This window comes from Trichechus manatus, unplaced genomic scaffold (assembly GCF_000243295.1).
Source record: "Trichechus manatus latirostris isolate Lorelei unplaced genomic scaffold, TriManLat1.0 scaffold00017, whole genome shotgun sequence".
Taxonomy (NCBI): domain Eukaryota; kingdom Metazoa; phylum Chordata; class Mammalia; order Sirenia; family Trichechidae; genus Trichechus; species Trichechus manatus.
In genome coordinates, this window is record NW_004443953.1 from 6,536,427 (window position 1) to 6,555,894 (window position 19,468).

Genomic DNA, 19,468 nt, shown 5'->3' on the forward strand with positions numbered 1-19,468 from the left:
ATTAGATTAGACTGGCTGAGAAATGTTTAATACACTGTCATTACGTTTATCTTTTTCTAAAATTTTCAACACAGATTCAAAAGGAAAGAAATACAAAAGGTAGAGTTTTTAAAAGTTTTTTTATGAATACTGGCTTGTGAGAGTGTGGATATTCCTTGGATCTTTTTATAAGCTCCATTTCAAAAGCACTTCTCTGAGCTATAAAGGAGGAAAAGGCTTACGCTACCTCTGTGCTCTAGAAGCTAGAATGATGAGTCGTGGGGGATGATGTGTAGGGTGTGAGGGGAGGAAGGCAAATTACAGATTATATCAGCAACATTTATTTTAGACTCTGGGTCTTTTATATGGTGTTCCTGCTTGCCTTTTGAGATTTAGATGACTGTTAGGAGCATTAAATATTAAAATGAGCTTTTTAAATGCATGTGAGACAGACAAGCAACCCTTTATGTTTTATGTAGGATGTGTATAACACATTCAGATTATCTATTATAATATCCACACATACAATTTGGTTATAAAAATATGCAATCCGGCCAGTTTGGGGATGATCACTCATGTGGCGTTTTACTCTCCTTTCCTTCAGGGTTGAGAGATAACATAACAGAGGTAGGTGAGAACAAGCTTTGCCAGCTCCCATAGGGAGGGTCCCTCTGTGTTCTTGAAGGAGGAGGCTCTTTCCTTCAGCCTGGGACCAGGATCTGCTCCAACACAGCTCTGCAGAAACTCATTTCTATTTCCCCTGGTGTGTAAGAGGTTCTGGGGGTGGAGCTGGGACAGGACAAAGTCAAGGCATTTTTAGGCACAAAGGGTCCTTCATCACAGATGGCTGCAGAATAAAAGATGAAGAGATGCAGAAAGACTTTTTCTCTCTTTACATCAGACAAGAAAAGTACGATGAGTTGAAATAGGAGAATGGAGCAAGAGAATTTACAGGATGTAACAGTAACCCATAGGAATAATTAGCTGGATGTCTTTAAAATGCACATTAGTAATAATCATTACAAGAAACTTGAGAGCTAAGTGGTATTTCCCTCCCTTTTATAGATACAAAAACTGAGGCCAAGGCAGGTCTAGCAAAGGCAGGTTCCGATTTGGGATTTGGAATTAGGGCTTGTCCAATTCCCAAGTCCCCACTCATGTAACTCTACTCAGCTTCAAAATTCCCTTAAGATAGGAGGGTGGGCAGGAGAGTATTTAAGCTTCCCGGGTTGAGCTGATTGTGGGTGACAATTAAATCTGATTCTTAAATGAAATTTAACAGTAAAACAATGTTCCCATGAAAGGGTTTTAAGCCAAAAAAAAAGAAGAAAAGAAACAAAAACAAACGATCTGTCTTAGCTATTTTATTTAAGTGGAAGTATATTTGTATATTTGCATCCTAGAGATGGTAGTCATACCTACACGCCCATTGTTATAGCTTATCAAAATCTTCTTTTATTTCAGATTTAGTAATTATAAAAACTGTGTGGGGGCAATGTCTGACCTCCTCTAACTTTACAAGGGGTAAGGAGAATCAAGATCAACGGCCCAAGGCTGATTCCTATGAGGCAGAGGTCAGATATGCTTCCTCTCTCCAGACATCTTTAACAATTCTAACATCAACCGTCCCTCCCACAGCACTCTCTACTTCTCTGCTGGGTTCATAATTCATTGCAATGGCCACACAGAACTCACAGACAATACTCATTATTATGGTGTTTATTAGGGAAACAACAGGTTACAGTTTAGGTTCAAGAACACTTAGGATACAGTTCTTCTATCAGGACAGCCTCTTCCAAGCCATGCACGCCTCTCCCTGGCCCTTGGCCTTTGCTCAAAGGCACTCAGCTTTCACCTTCCGTGGGCCAGGAAGCCCACCATGCCGTCTCCTGCTGCTGAGTCTCTGCTGCTGGATCTCTGCTGCTAGGTCTTGCTGCCTTCAGTGTTACATTTCTCCCCCCCACCCCCACCCCGCGCCAGTGTCCTGGTTCCAGGAGCTTCTCAGTTCAGGGATCCCAGATCAAATGAATATGCTCCTGGCTGTTCTTCCTTGGTGGTGGTGGGCTCTTCTCTTTCCCGTCTCTAGGGTGGCTCATTTCAAGCCTGTCAAAACTGGCCAATCCCTTTGGTGGGCCACAATGACCATACCTGCACAGTCCCGCCCAATCACTTCGGTGGAAGTTACAAGACCATGGCTAGAAAGTCCACACAAAAGCTATCCATCACACTACAGTAATTTATAATATTGTCTACTTATTCCAGTTTTATGTATCTACAGATAATATTTTTAAATGTCATCTTCAGCCTTATCTAAGAGATAAATAATATTTTGAACAGAACAGAACCTGTAGCATGCCACAAGAGACCTCTCCATCTTGGGTGATCCATCTATATCTTTTTGATTGTGCGACTACCTATTAATCCATCTGATTGTGCAAGCATGTCTATACTTTGTATACAATATCATTTTTAAAAATTCCAAATGTCTTGCTAAAGAAGGGATAAAATGCGCTAGTTATGCTATTTTTTTTAGGAATACTGGGTTGTTTATGACTTAATTGGTTCTTGTGGACCTATGATGACTCATGGTGACCCTGAGTGTTCATAGCCAACTTTAAGTAATATTTTTATGTTACCCAAGATAAATATCAAAGTTGTGAATGTACCAACCAAGGCATGGCCTAATTCAGGGTTACAAACGTAAATGTCTTCATGGTTGAGGGAGGCAACCTAACTGGATGTGTATGGTAGAGGACTGCAAACTGGAGCATGGAGAGGAGGCAGGAACTACTCAGCTTAATCTAACAGCTGCCGTGTGCAGAAATGGCCTGGGATTGCTAAAACCCCAAACCAAACCCATTGCCGTCAAGTGGATTCTGACACTTAGAGACCCTATAGAACAGAGTAGAACTGCCCCGATAGGGTTTCTAAGGCTATAAATCTTTACAGGAGCAGACTGCCACATCTTTCTCCTGTGGAGCAGCTGGTGGGTTCGAACTGGTGACCTTTCGGTTAACAACCAAGTGTTTTAATCACTGCTCCACCGGGGCTCCTTAGACTTTCCAGTTTTGAATGTTGGAGAAAAAGCTGAAAATTTACATTTGCATATAAATTTTCTGATTTCAAACACTATGTGAACCATATCAAACTTGTCTGACCTAAAGAAAAAGAAGGCAATGACCTTGTCTTAGAAACAGACTGTGTCTGAGAAACAAGGTATGTAAGGGCATTTTGGAGCAGAAGGTGACATGCTGAGGTTAGAGCTGTGGAAAGACAACCAAGAAGTGACAATGGAATTGTCACCAGTGTCAATGAGGTGTTGTCAAGTTTGAATCCTTAAGGAAAACAGACTCAAGAGTGTAGAAGATGCACATTTGTTCCTGCTAGAAATTGTATTGATATGACTTTCTATTGACTGGTTGGGGCGGCATGCTTTGAAAACTTCAAATTTTGAAGTGAGATCAAATTGAGAGAAACTTGTCCGTGCCAGGGAATGAAAAGATCCATTTTGGTCTATGGGTCTTCTGAGAAATATCTATGCAAACACTGTGTCTATCTGTCATAAAAGGGTTGTGTAATTAACATATGCAAAACACCACTATCCTGCTGGAAGCCAACTTGCCCTCCCTGGAAATCCAGGCTCTATTTATTTACAACAAAATAAAGTGGACCCTTCTGGAAAGAAACAGCTCCATGGCGGCCAGAACACTGTCACACAGATGCTTTAAATCTTTTATATCTCCCATACCTCCAGGGGTTGGTGCTGGATGGTATTGAGCCAGGGCCCATAAATAATTTATGCTAAGTAGCAATTTAGTTGTTTGGCTTGAGGTAAAGAAATCCAAGAAATTCATAAATAAAGTTCCCATTTTTGCTTGTGTTCCAAAGTTAATTTATGTTACTCTGCAATTAACTAACATAAAGGTGAAAAAATATGACAGGCCTAAGGTACAAACTCAAGCTCATAAATCTGTTCTATCTTAACTAGTGGTGTTTTAGTGATAGTCACCTAGTTCCCTCTGTCTTGTGTTATTGAACAGAAACTTTTCCTTGGTCTGATTCCCTCCTATATTGTAGATCTATAAAAGTATTACAACTGTTTTGAATGAGCCCCTGGGTGGGAGGAGGAAGAAAGAGGGGTGAGCTCTGGGACAGCTACAAAGGGAGCTTTTGTTACATCTGAAATGTTTTATTTCTTTAAAAAATACCTAAAGCAAATATGACAAATGCAAAGAGTTGTTCACTCAACAAGGAGATTTAGAGAAGAGAACAAGGGGACGCACAGCAGGAAGCCAGCTATTGTTGTTATAAGCATGGGTGCATGCCCGTGGCCAATGACAGGAGAGGCAGAGAGTCTTGCAATTTGGAGAATCCAGAGGAGGTAAGAAGCAAGAAGCAATCATGAAGACACGAGAAGCATAGCCCACAATCAGACACAGAATCTAGGAAGGCCCTGTTTTCACAGTAAAGCATTAGCCAGCATCTGGAGTATATGGCTCTGCTTTCAGCCAACAATGCAGAATACCTACTTTCCAGGTTCTCACCGGCACCCTCAGCCTGCAATTCTCTGCTATTTAGTTGCTCTGCAAAGTCTATCTGAAACAGCTGATATGTGAGAGGGTTTCTCTGTGATAAGTGACCTATTCAGCCCTGAATATCTTCCAAGCTTTATTAGTGTAGTAAGACTATGGAAAGTTACTATTCGTTTATTCAGTAATATTTGTTAAATGCCTACTACATGCCAGGAGGCAATCTAGAAGACAATGTGGACCCTAAAATGAATACCAATAATCCCTGTACTTAATCAGTTTATGAACTAAGACAGGCGGAAAGAGCAGAGAAGAGTAAACCAATAGTTCCAATAGAATGTGGTAAGTGCTATGATAAAGTATGTACAAGGGGCTAGGGGAAGAGTGAGGAGAAACCCACTGCCAGCCTGGGAAAAATGGGAGCAAGGGAGACTCCTTGAGGAAAGGGAGCATGAGTGGGCCTTAGAAGATGAAGATTTAGCCAGGCAGGTGAGCCTAGGGATAGAACGGTATTGCAAAAACGTGGACGATGGAGTAAGCATGACTCATTTCACACTGCAAAAGTCAAATGTGATTGGACATGGGGTATTAAACAGTCCCTGGGTGGTGCAAATGTATAAGAGCTCAGCTACCAACCAAAAGGTTGGTGGTTTGAATCCACCCAAAGCCACATCGAGAGAAAGGCCTGGCAATCTACTTCTCAACAGTCACAGTCATTGAAAACCCTATGGAGCACAGTTCTACTCTGTAACATAAGGGTAACTAGTTTTTTGGTAAGTCCAGTGAAGTAGTATATGAGGCTGGAGAGGTAGGCGTGGGAACAGACAAGAAGCACATACTGCTTAGATTTCCTGTCAAAGACAAAGTTCCCATGGAAGAGTTTTAAGCCAAAAAAGAAGAAGAAAAGAAAAGAAACAAAAACAAACAAACAAAAAATGGTATGATCAGATTTGTGGAAATAAAAGATCATTATGCTATTAAATGAAAAATGGATTGAATATAAACAAAACATTCTCAATGTTCAGGGTCAGAAGAATTTTATCTCCTGATGTCAAAGTGCTCTTCCTTCCTTTGAACAATGAAAGTGGTACAAATGGTGAAGATATTTTCTCTTTGCAGTGGTTATTAGTAACCTGGAACCAAGTTGTTTAATTAATTGCTACAACTTTCCTCAGTCAGATTACTTTGAAGGTTTACTCTTCTCCTTCCCTTTTACTTCTTGGATCTTCTCTTTTGGCTCATGAATCATTTTGTTGTCTTACTGTAACTGTGCTTTAATTTTAAACTCATCAAATTACTTTTGATAGTACAATGGAAGAAGAAAGATGAAAAAAAAAAAAAAAAAAACCTGAACAATCTAGTCAGGAAATCCAACACTGAAGTTAATACATATAGGTACCTTCTGGCTATACATAATGGTTTGAACTCCCTTCTGAGACATTACTAAAATGGCAGAATGGAAAAAAACACTGAACACATTGGAAAAAAGATAACGGAAGAGAAGAAAACAAAGGACTACACATGAAGAGATTTTTTAGAAGTTGGAAAGAAGACGGAGGAGTGCAAATTGACTTGGCTGAGTGGAGAAAGCAGATCCTTGAACTGAAGAAGGAAATGTCTTTGAGAACCAAGAAGATTTTTCCCAAAAATATCCAGAAAACGTGAGGATTTAGATATACCAGATCTGAGTAAGAGTGAGGTTATAAGAAGATAAATTGAGATCTGTAAGAACCCTGAGCAGCCAGACTCCTTTCCCACCTGTAGGAGAAAGGGAGTACATTATCTTAAAAAATGGCACCTGAAATGGTCTAGACTCAGAAATACTAGGTACAGTGGAAGGTAGGGGAAATATCATATAAAAAAAATTTAGGACTATATGAAACTATGTATCCCAAAAGGTAAAACCTCCAGCCCCCTTTCCTTCCATTGTCCTGCCAACAGCCAGATATATAACTGTCTATGAAAGGATCATAACAAAGTATGGGTAACATTGCAAAGAATGGGAATTCCAGAACACTTAATTGTGCTCATGAGGAATCTGTACATAGATCAAGAGGCAGTAATTCAAACAGAACAAGGGAATACTGTGTGGTTTGAAGTCAAGAAAGGTATGTGTCAGGGTTGAATCCTTTCACCATACTTATTCAATCTGTATGCTGAGCAAACAATCAAAGAAGCTGCACTATATGAAGAAGAACAGGGCATGAGGATTGGAGGAAGACTTGTTAACAACCTGCGTTATACAGATGACACAGCCTTCCTTGCTGAAAGTGAAGATAACTTTCAGCACTTACTGATGAAGGTCAAAGACCACAGCCTTCAGTATGGATTACACCTCAACATAAAGAAACAGAAATCCTCACACTGGGACCAATAAGCAACATCATGATAAATGGACAAAAGATTGAAGTCATCAAGGATTTCATTTTACTTGGATCCACAATCGATGCCTGTGAAAGCAGCAGTCAAGAAATCAAATGATGTATTGCATTGGGCAAATCTGCTGCAAAAGAGCTCTTTAAAGTTTTAAAAAGCAAAGATGTCACTTTAAGGACTAAGGTGCGACTGACCCAAGCTATGGTGTTTTCAGTCCCCTCATATGCATGAGAAAGCTGGACAATGAATAAGGAAGACCAAAGAAGAATTAATGCCTTTGAATTATGGTGTTGGCAAAGAATATTGAACATACATGGACTGCCAGAAGAATGAACAAATCTGTCTTATAAGAAGTACGGCCAGAATGCTCCTTAGAAGCCAGGATGGCAAGACTTCGTCTCACATACTTTGGGCATGTTATCTGGAGGCATCAGTGCCTGGAGAAGGACATCATGCTTGGCAAAGTAGAGGGTCAGCAAAAAAGAAGACCTTCAACAAGATGGATTGACACAGTGGCTGCAACAATGGGCTAAAATGTAGCAAAGATTGTGAGGAGGGTGCAGGACTGGGCAGTGTTTCATTCTGGTGTACACAGGATCACAATGAGTCAGAACTGACTTGAGGGAACCTAACAACATGCAAGGACTAAAACAATTTTCTCTGAAGACACTGACAGTCTGAGAAAGAGGACTCCAGATACTCATATTTGGGGCTTCCTCATGAAAAAGTTTTCTCACCAGCTGATCATCCTCCATTAAAGAAAACAAGCTCACTCACACATCCATAGATTCTGATCAGCTTTTTGAGCTTCAGTTTTAAATATTTAAGAAAGCCAAGGATCACCGAACATTTGAGAAAACCCTCCAAAATGAAATAAAGAGACCAAATCGCATATACTAAAAAAGGAGTTCAGAAAAAGAAGAGATAATATAGGAAGAAAAAAAAATTTTTAACTTGTACTTAAAAAGAATAGACACTGCATTTATAAAATAAGAATAGGGTATTATTTTTATAGGATTAATCAAAGGACAAGAAAGTGATCTTGAAAATTAAAGATAGGGAGGAAGAGATTCAAAATTCAGTTGAATGGTTGGAAGACAAAGTTGAGAAAATTCTGCAAAGAGTAGAACAAAGAAACAAAGAAACTAGCACACAAAAAGTTCTGTGGGATGGAAGAGGAAAGGAGAAAAAAAAAACAAACAAACCCTAAATGATCAACTCAGGAAGTCCAACCTAAAACTAGGAGTTCCATAAAGAGAGAAAAAATAAAATGAAAAAAAAAAAAATACAATAAAGTTTTCCCAAACTGAAGGCCATGGATGTCAACACTAAAGGGGCCCACTAAGTGCCCAGTTCTCTGAATCTCAAAGGATCCATATCACGGCACATCATAACATAATTTTAAAATGAGAATATAGAGAAGATTCTAGAATTTTCTGGAGAGATTAAAAAGGTCGTTTACCAAGAGTCAGTCGTTTGACTTGCATATAAACTTTCAATATCACCATTGACAGCTAGAGCTAGAAGCCATTGGAACACTGTCCTCAAAATTCTGAGTGAAATTACTTTCATTCTAGAATTTCATGCCAGGTTGAACTATTCAGCAAATGTAAGGGCAGAATAGAGGCAATTTCAAGCATGAAAATGAACAAAGTACTCCAAGAAAATGAAAACTATACTCTAAGAAAGGGAGATGTAGGATCCAGGAAAAAAGGACTTACTACAAGGGAACAATGAAGAGAATTTTCACAGGACCAAAGAGTCCAGCTTGGACTAAGAAGGAGGAAGACGGATGAAAGTAGACTTCTGGTTAAAAAATGAATAATCAAATAAATAAATAAGACAAGACAGAAGTGTAATTGATAGATTATGTGACATGTTTGAACATTTTAGAAGAATGATTGCTATTCATTTAATAAATCTATTAAAACATTTGGAGAACATAGGAATAGATGCATAGGAAATTAAACACTTTAGATAAAGCAATTATCAGCTCCAGTGAACACAAAGGTCATGTGAGGAAAAAAAATAACCATAGCATTATCTTATACCACATGTAAGTATTTACATGTTGTTGTTGTTAGGTGCCATCGAGTTGGTTCCGACTCATGGAGAACCCATGCACAAAAGAACGAAACACTGCCCAGTCCCGCACCAGTTTCACAATCCTTGCTATGCTTGAGCCCATTGTTGCAGACTCTGTGTCAGTCCACCTCTTTGAGGGTCTTCCTCTTTTTTGCTGACCCTCTACTTTACCAAGCATGATGTTCTTCTGCAGGGACTGATCCCTCCTGACAACATGTACAAAGTATGTAACATGTAGTCTCGTCATCCTTGCTTCTGAGGAGTATTCTGGTTGTACTTCCAAGACAGATTTGTTCATCCTTTTGGCAGTCCATGGTATATTCAATATTCTTCGCCAACACCACAATTCAAAGGCGTCAGTTCTTCGGTCTTCCTTATTCATCATCCAGCTTTCCCACGCATGAGGTGATTGAAAACACCATGGCTTGGGTCAAGCACATCTTAGCCCTCAAGGTGACATCTTTGCTCTTCAATGCTTTAAAGGGGTCTTTTGCAACAGATTTGCCCGATGTAATGCGTCTTTTAATCTCTTGACTGCTGCTACCATGGATGTTAATTGTGGATCCAAGTAAAATGAAATCCTTGACAACCTCAGTCTTTTCTCCATTCATCATGATGTTGCTTATTGGTCCAGTTATGAAGATTTTTGTTTTCTTTATGTTGAGGTGTAATCCATACTGAAGGTTGTTGTGTTTGATCTTCATCAGTAAGTGCTTCAAGTCTTCTTCGCTGTCAGCAAGCAAGGTTGTGTCATCTGCATATCACAGGTCATTAACGACTCTTCCTCCAATCATGATGGCCAGTTTTTCTTCATATAGTCCAGCTTCTCAGATGATTTGCTCAGCATACAGCTTGAATATGGTATGGTGAAAGATACAACCCTGACACACATCTTTCCTGACCCTAAATCATGCAGTATCCCCTTGTTCTCTTTGAATGACTGCCTCTTGATCCATGTACAGGTTCCTCATGAGCATGATTAAGTGTTCCAGAATTCCCATTCTTCACAATGTTATCCATAATTTGTAATGATCTACACAGTCGAATGTCTTTGCATAGTCAACAAAACACAGGCAACTATCTTTCTGGTATTCTCTGCTTTCAGCCAGGATCCATCTGACATCAGCCATGATATCCCTGGTTCCACATCCTCTTCTAAATCCGACTTGAATTTCTGGCAGTTGCCTGTCGATATACTGCTGCAGCTGCTTTTGAATGATATTCAGCAAAATTTTACTTGCATGTGACATTAATGATATTGTTCGATAATTTCTGCATTTTGTTGGATCACCTTTCTTGGGAATAGGCATAAATATGGATCTCTTCCAGTTGGTTGGCCAGGTAGCTATCTTCCAAATTTCTTGGCATAGACAAGTGAACACTTCCAACATCCATCCATTTGTTGAAAGATCTCAACTGGTATTCCGTCAAAACCTGGAGCCTTGTTTTTCGCCAATGACTTCAGTGCAGCTTGGACTTCTTCCTTCAGTTCCATTGGTTCCTAATCATATGCTACCTCCTGAAATGGTTGAACATCAACCAATTCTTTTTGGTATAGTGACTCTGTGTATTCCTTCCATCTCTTTTGACACTTCCTGTGTCATTGAATATTTTCCCCGTGGAATCCCTCAGTATTGCAACTCAAAGCTTGAATTTTTTCTTCAGTTCTTTCAGCTTGAGAAATGCTGAGCATGTCCTTCCCTTTTGGTTTTCTATATCCAGCTCTTTGCACGTGCCATCATAATACTTTACTTTGTCTTCTCGAGCCACCCTTTGAAATCTTCTGTTCAGCTCTTTTATTTCATTATTTTTTCCTTTTGCTTTAGGTATTCGATGTTCAAGACAAGTTTCAGAGTCTTTTCTGCCATCCATTTAGGTCTTTTCTTTCTCTCCTGTGTTTTTAATGACCTCTTGCTTTCTTCATGTATGATGTTCTTGATGTCATTCCACAACTCATCTGGTCTTTGGTCATTAGTGTTCAATGCGTCAAATCTATTCTTGAGATGGTCTCTAAATTCAGGGGGGATATGCTCAAGGCTGTACTTTGGGTCTCATGGACTTGTTCTAATTTTCTTCAGTTTCAACTTCAACTTGCATATGAACAATTGACGGTCTGTTCTGCAGTCTGCCCCGGCCTTGTTCTGACTGATGATATTGAGCTTTTCCATCATCTCTTTCCACAGAAGTAGTCAATTTGATTCCTGTGTATTCCATCTGGCAAGGTCCACATGTATAGTCGCCATTTATGTTGGTGAAAAAAGGTATTTGGAGTGAAGAAGTCACCGGTCTTGCAAAATTCTGTCATGCAATCTCCCACATCATTTCTATCACCAAGGCCTTATTTTCAAGCTACTGATCCTTCTTCTTTGTTTCCAACTTTTGCATTCCAATCACCAGTAATTATCAGTGCATTCTGATTGCATGTTCGATCAATTTCAGACTGCAGAAGTTGGTAAAAATCTTCAGTTTCTTTATCTTTGGCCTTAGTGGTTGGTGCATAAATTTGAACCATAGTCATATTAACTGATCTTCCTTGTAGGTGTATGGATATTATCCTATCGCTGACAGTGTTGTACTTCAGGATAGATCTTGAAATATTCTTTTTGACCATGAATGCAACACCACTCCTCTTCAAGTTGTCGTTCCCGGCATAGTAGACCATATGATTGTCTGATTCCAAATGACCAATACCAGTCCATTTCAGTTCACTAATGCCTAGGATATCGATATTTATGTGTTCCATTTCATTTTTGATGATTTCCAATTTTTCTAGATTCATACTTCGTACATTCCATGTTCAGATTATTACACGATGTTTGCAGCTGTTTCTTCTCATTTTGAGTTGTGCCATGTCAACAAATGAAGGTCCCGAAAGCTTGACTCCATCCAAGTCATTAAGGTCGACTCTACTTTGAGGAGGCAGCTCTTCCCCGGTCATATTTTGAGTGCCTTCCAACCTGAGAGGCTCATCTTCCAGCATTATATCAGACAATGTTCAGCTGCTATACATAAGGTTTTCACTGGCTAATTCTTTTCAGACATAGACCGCCAGGTCCTTCTTCCCAATCTGTCTTAGTCTGGAAGCTCAGCTGAAACCTGTCCACCACGGGTGACCCCGCTGGTATTTGAATACCGGTGGCATAGCTTTCAGCATCGCAGCAACACACAAGCCCTCACAGTACCACAAACTGACAGATGTGCGGGGGGAACATTTACATAGTCATTATACATTCTGAGTTTTAATTTAACCAAAAATCTAAATAACTATAATAGAGAAAGGTAGAAGAGAAAAATTGGGGTGAGGATTGGGGAGAGAAGGTATAAAGAAGATTAGTCTCAACTGAAAAATTGGGAAATAAATATTTGCCTAAAACCAAAAAAGTAGTACAAGTTTAAGTATAGGTAGATAAATGTCAGAAGAAACATCTTAAAGTGTTGCAAGTTGTTGCATACCTAGAGTGAAACTATGAGAAAACGAGGAACAAAGGACACTGCTTTCTTTTTTTTAATTTAAAAACACAGAAAGGCATAAAGATGGAAGAAACAATTATCCATATCACTACCCGAACCAAACCCATTGTCGTCAGGTCGAATTCCAACTCATAGCGACCCTATAGGACAGAGTAGAACTGCCTCCATAGTTTCCACAGCTGTAAATCTTTACAGAAGCAGACGGCCACATCTTTCTTCCTCGAAGTGGATGATGGGTTCGAACTACCAACCTTTCAGTCAGCGGCTGAGTGCTTAACCACTGCACCACCAGAACTCCTCATGAACAGAAAAGGATACAGATAATAACTACATAGGCAGGTAGGTTGATGATAGGTAGAGACAGAGAGAGAGAGTGGGGTAGGCGTTGCTTTTTGTTAAAATGGGATCATACATAGGTACTATTTAAAATATTGAATTTAGTTTTATTTATTTAACAGTAAAAAGAGAAACTGAAACAAAACTAAAGGAATTGTTGATTTTCAAATGAATGTTTCTTCATAAGATTTAGAACCCTATAAGCTTGAAAGGGGGAAGTGGATACGCAAAACAGTAAGAGTTGGTGTCATTACTATTTTTATTATGTTTCAGTAGGAGACAATATCTGTAGACTCCTGATTTGAAATATGAGATCTCCCCTCCTCACACTTTCCAATCATCTTTATACCAATAATTTTACAAGGTTATGATTAATAACATTCACATTTTGTTCTCCAGCAATAATTCCTTCAGTATTTAGTCTTAATTCTATACGTAAATGGATTCAAAACACCATCAGTCCTTTTAATCATAGCTTCTCAATTCCCCTTATTTTGATTTATCTCTTAATTAACTAGAATTCATTGTCAAGCATTTTTTTTTCAAGAATGCCACATTCCACAAGTTCTTTCATGTTTGGGAATGTCTGCGTCTTGCCTTTTTTCTCAATTGACATCTTAGCTTTTTTTCTCTTTCCTTCAAAACTTTGTGGAAATGACTCCATTGTCATCTGGCATTGAATGTTCTTGTGAAGAAGTCTGAGACCTGCCTGCTTTGTTTTTAATCCACCCCAAAACACAACAAAAAAAACAAATTTGTTGCCATTGAATTGATTCTACCTGTATGTCTCCATGTCAAGTATTCCGAAATTTTCCTGACGTATTTGCACATTTTCAATCTAAATATTCTTTTTTTTTGTTTCTTTACCAACGAGGAGTCATTATGCAGCTATGCATTCATTCAATAAAGCATCTATATGCCAGGCACTGTTCTAGGCTGTTGGATATATCTCTGAACAAAACAGATTAAAAAAATCCTCTTGAAGCTTATGGGAGGAGGGGTAGAGGGAGGGGGAAGGTATAAACAGGAAACAATAAATAAATAAATGGCACAGTATGATAAAAAGAAACCAGTGACACAGGGAAAAAAGGGAAAGTTAAAAGAAGACTGAGAGTTCGGGAACAGGGGAGTGGAAAGGGGAAAATACAGTTTTAAACAAGGTACTCACGGAAGACTTCATTAAGAAGGTGGTATTTGAGCAACGAATTGCAGGAGTGAAGAAAAGAGCCATACAGATATCTAGGGGGAGAGTGTTAGAGCCAGAAAAAACAGCCAGTGGAAAGGCCCCAAGGTGAGAGCATGCCTGGTGTGTTTGAGGAACAGCAAAGAGGCCATGTGGCTGTATAGACAGAGGGGGGAAGGCAAAAAGTTGCGTATACTAAGATCAGAGAGGTAATGGTGGGTCAAGTAGTCAGGGCCTTCATGTCATTGTAAGGCTTTTGTACTCTGAGTTTCATGGTGTTAACATGAGTAGTGACACGATCTGACTTACATTTTAAAAGGATTACTTTGGCTATTTTATCGAGAACAGATTGTAGGTGGACAAGGGTAAAAGCAAGGAGCCCAATTAGGAAGCTATTGCAATAATGTAGGCAAGATATTTTTATTATGTGCTTTTTTTTATGTATTAGAAGAAAAAAATTCTGTGAAAAAAATTTACATCTGTCACCTAAATCCAGAAGTATATTTGATTTTTTTTTAACTAGGTACATATGTTACTTTGTTAAATACTAAAAAAATAAGAATTTTTTAAAAGATAGATGAAAAAGGACCTCTAATGTGAAGCTTTTATTGTGCTAGAAACAATATAGTGAGATACATTATGTAACTGGTGTCAACCCTACACCAAATTCTCAAGGAAATCATGAAAATAAATTTAATGGCTCAAAATACATAGGCGTACACTGTTGTTGTCGTCGTCTGTTGTGTGCTATCGAGTCAATTGTAACTCACAGCAAACCTATGTGACAGCATTGAACCACCCCATAGGGTTTCCTAGTTTGTAATCTTTACAGGAGCATGAACAGAGCAGAGAATATTATTGGAAAAAGAATCTTTTTTAAAAAAAAATTCTATTACTAATGTGACTCTTCCCTGTGTGATTTTATATCTATAGTCTTCAATCAAGTGTCAGCCATCATTTCTCCAGACTAAAATCCTTTTCGGTCCCTTCAAACTTCTTGGGCAAATGCCATTTGGGTTAAAGGAATTTACATATATTCAGTTTGACCATTGTGTGCAGAACTTCCTGTGTATTTATCATTATTTGATCAAATATTTCTAATCTGGATGGCTTAAAAGACAATATGATGTGGGAATTTTTCTCTACTGCCTTTCTTACTAAGACCACAGCTACCTTCGTCTTTGCTCACTGAGCAATCCCATGACAGAGAGCTGGTTTTACATCTAATTTTGCAGGCCTGTCCCAAAAAGCCTGTGCTACACTGAAAGATAAGGACAAGCCTGCCAATTCTCACCCTCCGGCAGCTCAGTGAAGTCAACCTAGGAGTCACCTTCTCTAGGGGAGTAGGGAACCACCAGGGTAGATAGAATTCTTTCATGGTCCCAGTTGATTGATTTTCCCTCAAGTAAGGCACATCTGTTTTGCCTTGAAAGTTAAATCAAATTTACCTTCAAGGCCAGACTTGCAGTTTCATTTCCACTGCCCTTTCTCACTTTCACCCCAAAACACAACGAAAAAAATAAAAAATAAAATAAACCAATGCCATGCAGTCAATTCCAACTCATGGCGACCCCATGTGTTACAGAGCAGAACTGCTCCACAGGATTTTCTTAACTGTAAACTTTATGGAAGCAGATTGCCAGGCGTTTCTTCTGTGGCATCACTGGGTGGGTTTGAACTGCCAACCTTTAAGTTAGTAATCAAGTACAAACCATTTGTGCCACTCAGGGACCTTCAAAAGGTAACTAAAACCAAAACCTCACCCATTGCCGTGGAGTGGATTCTGACTCATAGCAACCCTGTGAGATAGAGTAGAACTACCCCACAGGGTTTCCAAGGAGTGCTGGAGGATTCAAACTGCCAACCTCTGGCTTAGCAGCCTGATCTCTTAACCACTATGCCACCAGGGCTGCTGCTTAATGATGCTGAAACTCCCTTTAACTGGGACAGGAATGAGAGAAATAATCATTCCAACACCAGATAAAAATGTGCAAATTTTAGCACCTAGTTGGGATAAAATGTTTAGTATCAAACATTTTACTCTTATGAAATGACTTTAGCTAATCAAAAAGTGTAAATTAATTGGGGCAATTAAAGTGTTTAGGGGTTCGAATAATCACTAGGAAAGAAAAAGGAAAGGACTGAAATAAAAAAAGCTCATGAGACAAACTCCACCATTTTCTTTGAGGGGAATCCAATTAACTTCCACTTTTGGGGGACAAATAAGGTTGTAGGCAGAAGTATTTTGGTGAGGTAGATCTAAAGATGTAGATATATAAGGTTTCTTTCAAATCTAAGATTGGAAATATCAGCCAATTCAATCACTTTCATAACAGGAAGAACAAAGAGGAGGAGGAGGAGCAGTGTATATTGATAATCACAAATTCCACACATTTTGTAAAAGAAAGCCAATTTGGTTCATGTAGGGATAGGCAGCTGGTATGTACCTCCCATATTCCTATATTTTTCATCCTTCTGTAGTATAAGTATTGCAAGAACTCTGATTTTCAATCAGCCACTCCTTATTTACTTACAATGACATTCCCTGAAGCATCTTACAGAGGACACACTCCCACAGCCTATAGACCACTGTTTATGGAAAGCTATGTTATTCTCCTCAAGCTGGCTCACTGCCTGTGCCTAAGAAAATGCTTAGATATTAGTATTGTCTAAATGTAATGGAAAAATAATGAGATAGAAAATAAAGTCTATCAAGTATTAGGGTTGCTATTCAGTCATTTAACTAGTGGCTTAGGGCTCGTGGGAAATTCTAGGATAACGTGTTTCCAACTTCATTCAGTTTCTTGGAAACAATTGTTCTAATTCATAAAATGAAGATGATAAACTTCCACCACTGTACACTCATACATCATGAACTATTAACTATAAAAATTTATTTGAAAGTACTTTTTAAAAATATGAGCCTCTAATGAATTGATAGTAATTTCTTAAGTGCCATTTGGTGTCCAGTTTATCTTCCATGGATTAAAAAAAACAAGATAAAACTCAAAACTCCCCTGACATTAATTAAGCAATCTAACGACACCTTCTAGAAGCCCTGGTGGCGCAGTGGTTAAGCACTCAGCTGCTAACCGGAAAGTCGGCAGTTCAAACCTACCAGCCTGCTCCAAAGGAGAAAGATGTGGCGATCTGCTTCCATAAAGATTTACAGCCTCGGAAATCCTACGGCACAGCTCTACTCTGTCCTACAGAGTTGCTTTGAGTCAAAATTCACTCGACCATGGTGTGCTTTTTTCTTTAATAATACCTTCAGATCACTTGACTACATGCAGTCCTGTTTCTAGGAAGCAAATTGTACCTTGATAGCCTGAACTAGCCAGTGCATCACCTTAAATGTAAATTCCAACAGAAAATATCTTATACATTTGACCCACGCTTTACAAGATTCCTTGATGCAGTGAAATGGCATCTGCTCATCACGGCCGTCATCATCTAAAAGCCTTTGCTAAGCACAGGGTTGTATCTGGTGCTCTCCAGGTCCTGTACAAAGTGAGGTAATATCCAATTTCCTGACCTCTGGAAGCCATCAGAGAATGCTAAAGCAGACAAATGTAAAGAAGATTCAGGTAGCTCAATAAGCTTTACAGCGTTGTATGAATTAATCGGATGGATAAATGGATAATATTTTGCGTAAGCAAAGGATAACTAAGTGGACAAAGGCAAGTAAGAGCCCCTGTCAGTATTCTGTGTATTTTGACCAAGTGGAGATGTCAGGTAAGCAGGATGAGCAAACAAATAAAAAATAACCTGGTTTCACTTTCTAACACTTTTCTAGGATTCTAGGTTATACAGCACAGTAGTAATTGGATCAAAAATAATTAGTTGCTGTTCAACTGTTTCAGGAGATAGCATGTGATCAAGAACCAATGGTACTGAAGGAAGAAGTCCAAACAAGGCTCCAGGAATTGACGGAATACCGGTGGAGATGTTTCAACAAATGAATGCAGCACTGAAGGTGCTCACTCATCTATGTCAAGAAATTTGGAAGACAGCTACCTGGCCGATTGACTAGAACAGATCCATACTTGTGCCCATTCCAAAGAAAGATGATCCAACGGAATGTGGAAATTATTGAACAATATAATTAATATAAAAAATTCAAGTAAAATTATGCTCAAGATAATTCAAAAACATTTGCAGCATTACCTAGACAGGGAACTGCCAGAAATTCAAGCCAGATTCAGAAGAGGATAGGAAATGAGGGATATCACTGCTGATGTCAGACAGAGAATACCAGAAGTATGTTTGCCTGTGTTTTATTGACTATGCAAAGGCATTCGAATGTGTGGATCATAACAAATTATGGATAACGTTGCAAAGAAAGGAATTACAAAAAACTTAATTTTGCTCATGAGGAACCTGTACACAGACCAAGAGGCAGCTGTTCAAACAGAACAAAGGGATACTGCATGGTTTAAAGTCAGGAAAGGTGTGCGTCAGGTTGTATCCTTTCACCATACTTTTCAATCCATGTGCTGATCAAGTAATCCGAGAGACTGGGCTATATTAAGAAGAACAGGGCATTAGGATTGGAGGAAGACTCATTAGCAACCTGCGTTACGCAGATGACACAACTTTGCTTGCTGAAAGTGAGGAGGACTTGAAGCACTTACTGATGAAGATCAAAGACCACAGCCTTCAGTATGGATTACACCTCAACGTAAAGGAAACAAAAGTCCTCACAACAAGACCAATAAGCAAAATCACGATAAACACAGAAAGTATTGAAATTGTCAAGGATTTCATTTTACTTGAATCCACAATCAGCACTCATGGAAGCAGTGGTCAAGAAATCAAACGACATATTGCATCGGGCAAATCTGCTGCAAAAAACCTCTTTAAAGTGTTAAAAAGCAAAAATGTCACTTTGAGGGCTAAAATGCGCCTGACCCAAGCCATGGTATTTTTAATCACCTTACAGGCATGCAAATTCTGGACGATGAATAAGGAAGACTGAAGAAGAATTGATGTCTTTGAATTATGGTGTTAGTGGAAAGTATTGAATATACCGTGGACTGCCAGAAAAATGAACAAATTTGTCTTGGAAAAAGTACAGCCAGAATGCTCCTTAGAAGCGAAGACGGCGAGACTTCATCTCATGTATTTTGGACATGTTATCAGGAGGGACCAATCTCTGGAGAAAGACATCATTCTTGGTGAAGTAGAGAGTCAGCAAAAATGAGGAAAACCCTTAAGGAGATGGATTGACCCAGTGGCTGCAACACTGGGCACAAACATAGCAAAATTGTGGGGATGATGCAGGACCCCGCACTGTTCCGTTCTGTTGCATGTAAGGTCACTCACTGTAAGTCAGAACGGATTGGATGGCACCTAACAACAGTAACTGGGTAGAGAAGAGGAGGTACAGAAATCTAGTCTATTCTTTAAAAAGAGAACAGCGAAAGGTTTTTTGTTTGTTTTAACTCAATGAATCAATAAGCTCTTGTAAACTTATCAAATCGTGTAGAACATTTGATTTAAACTTGCT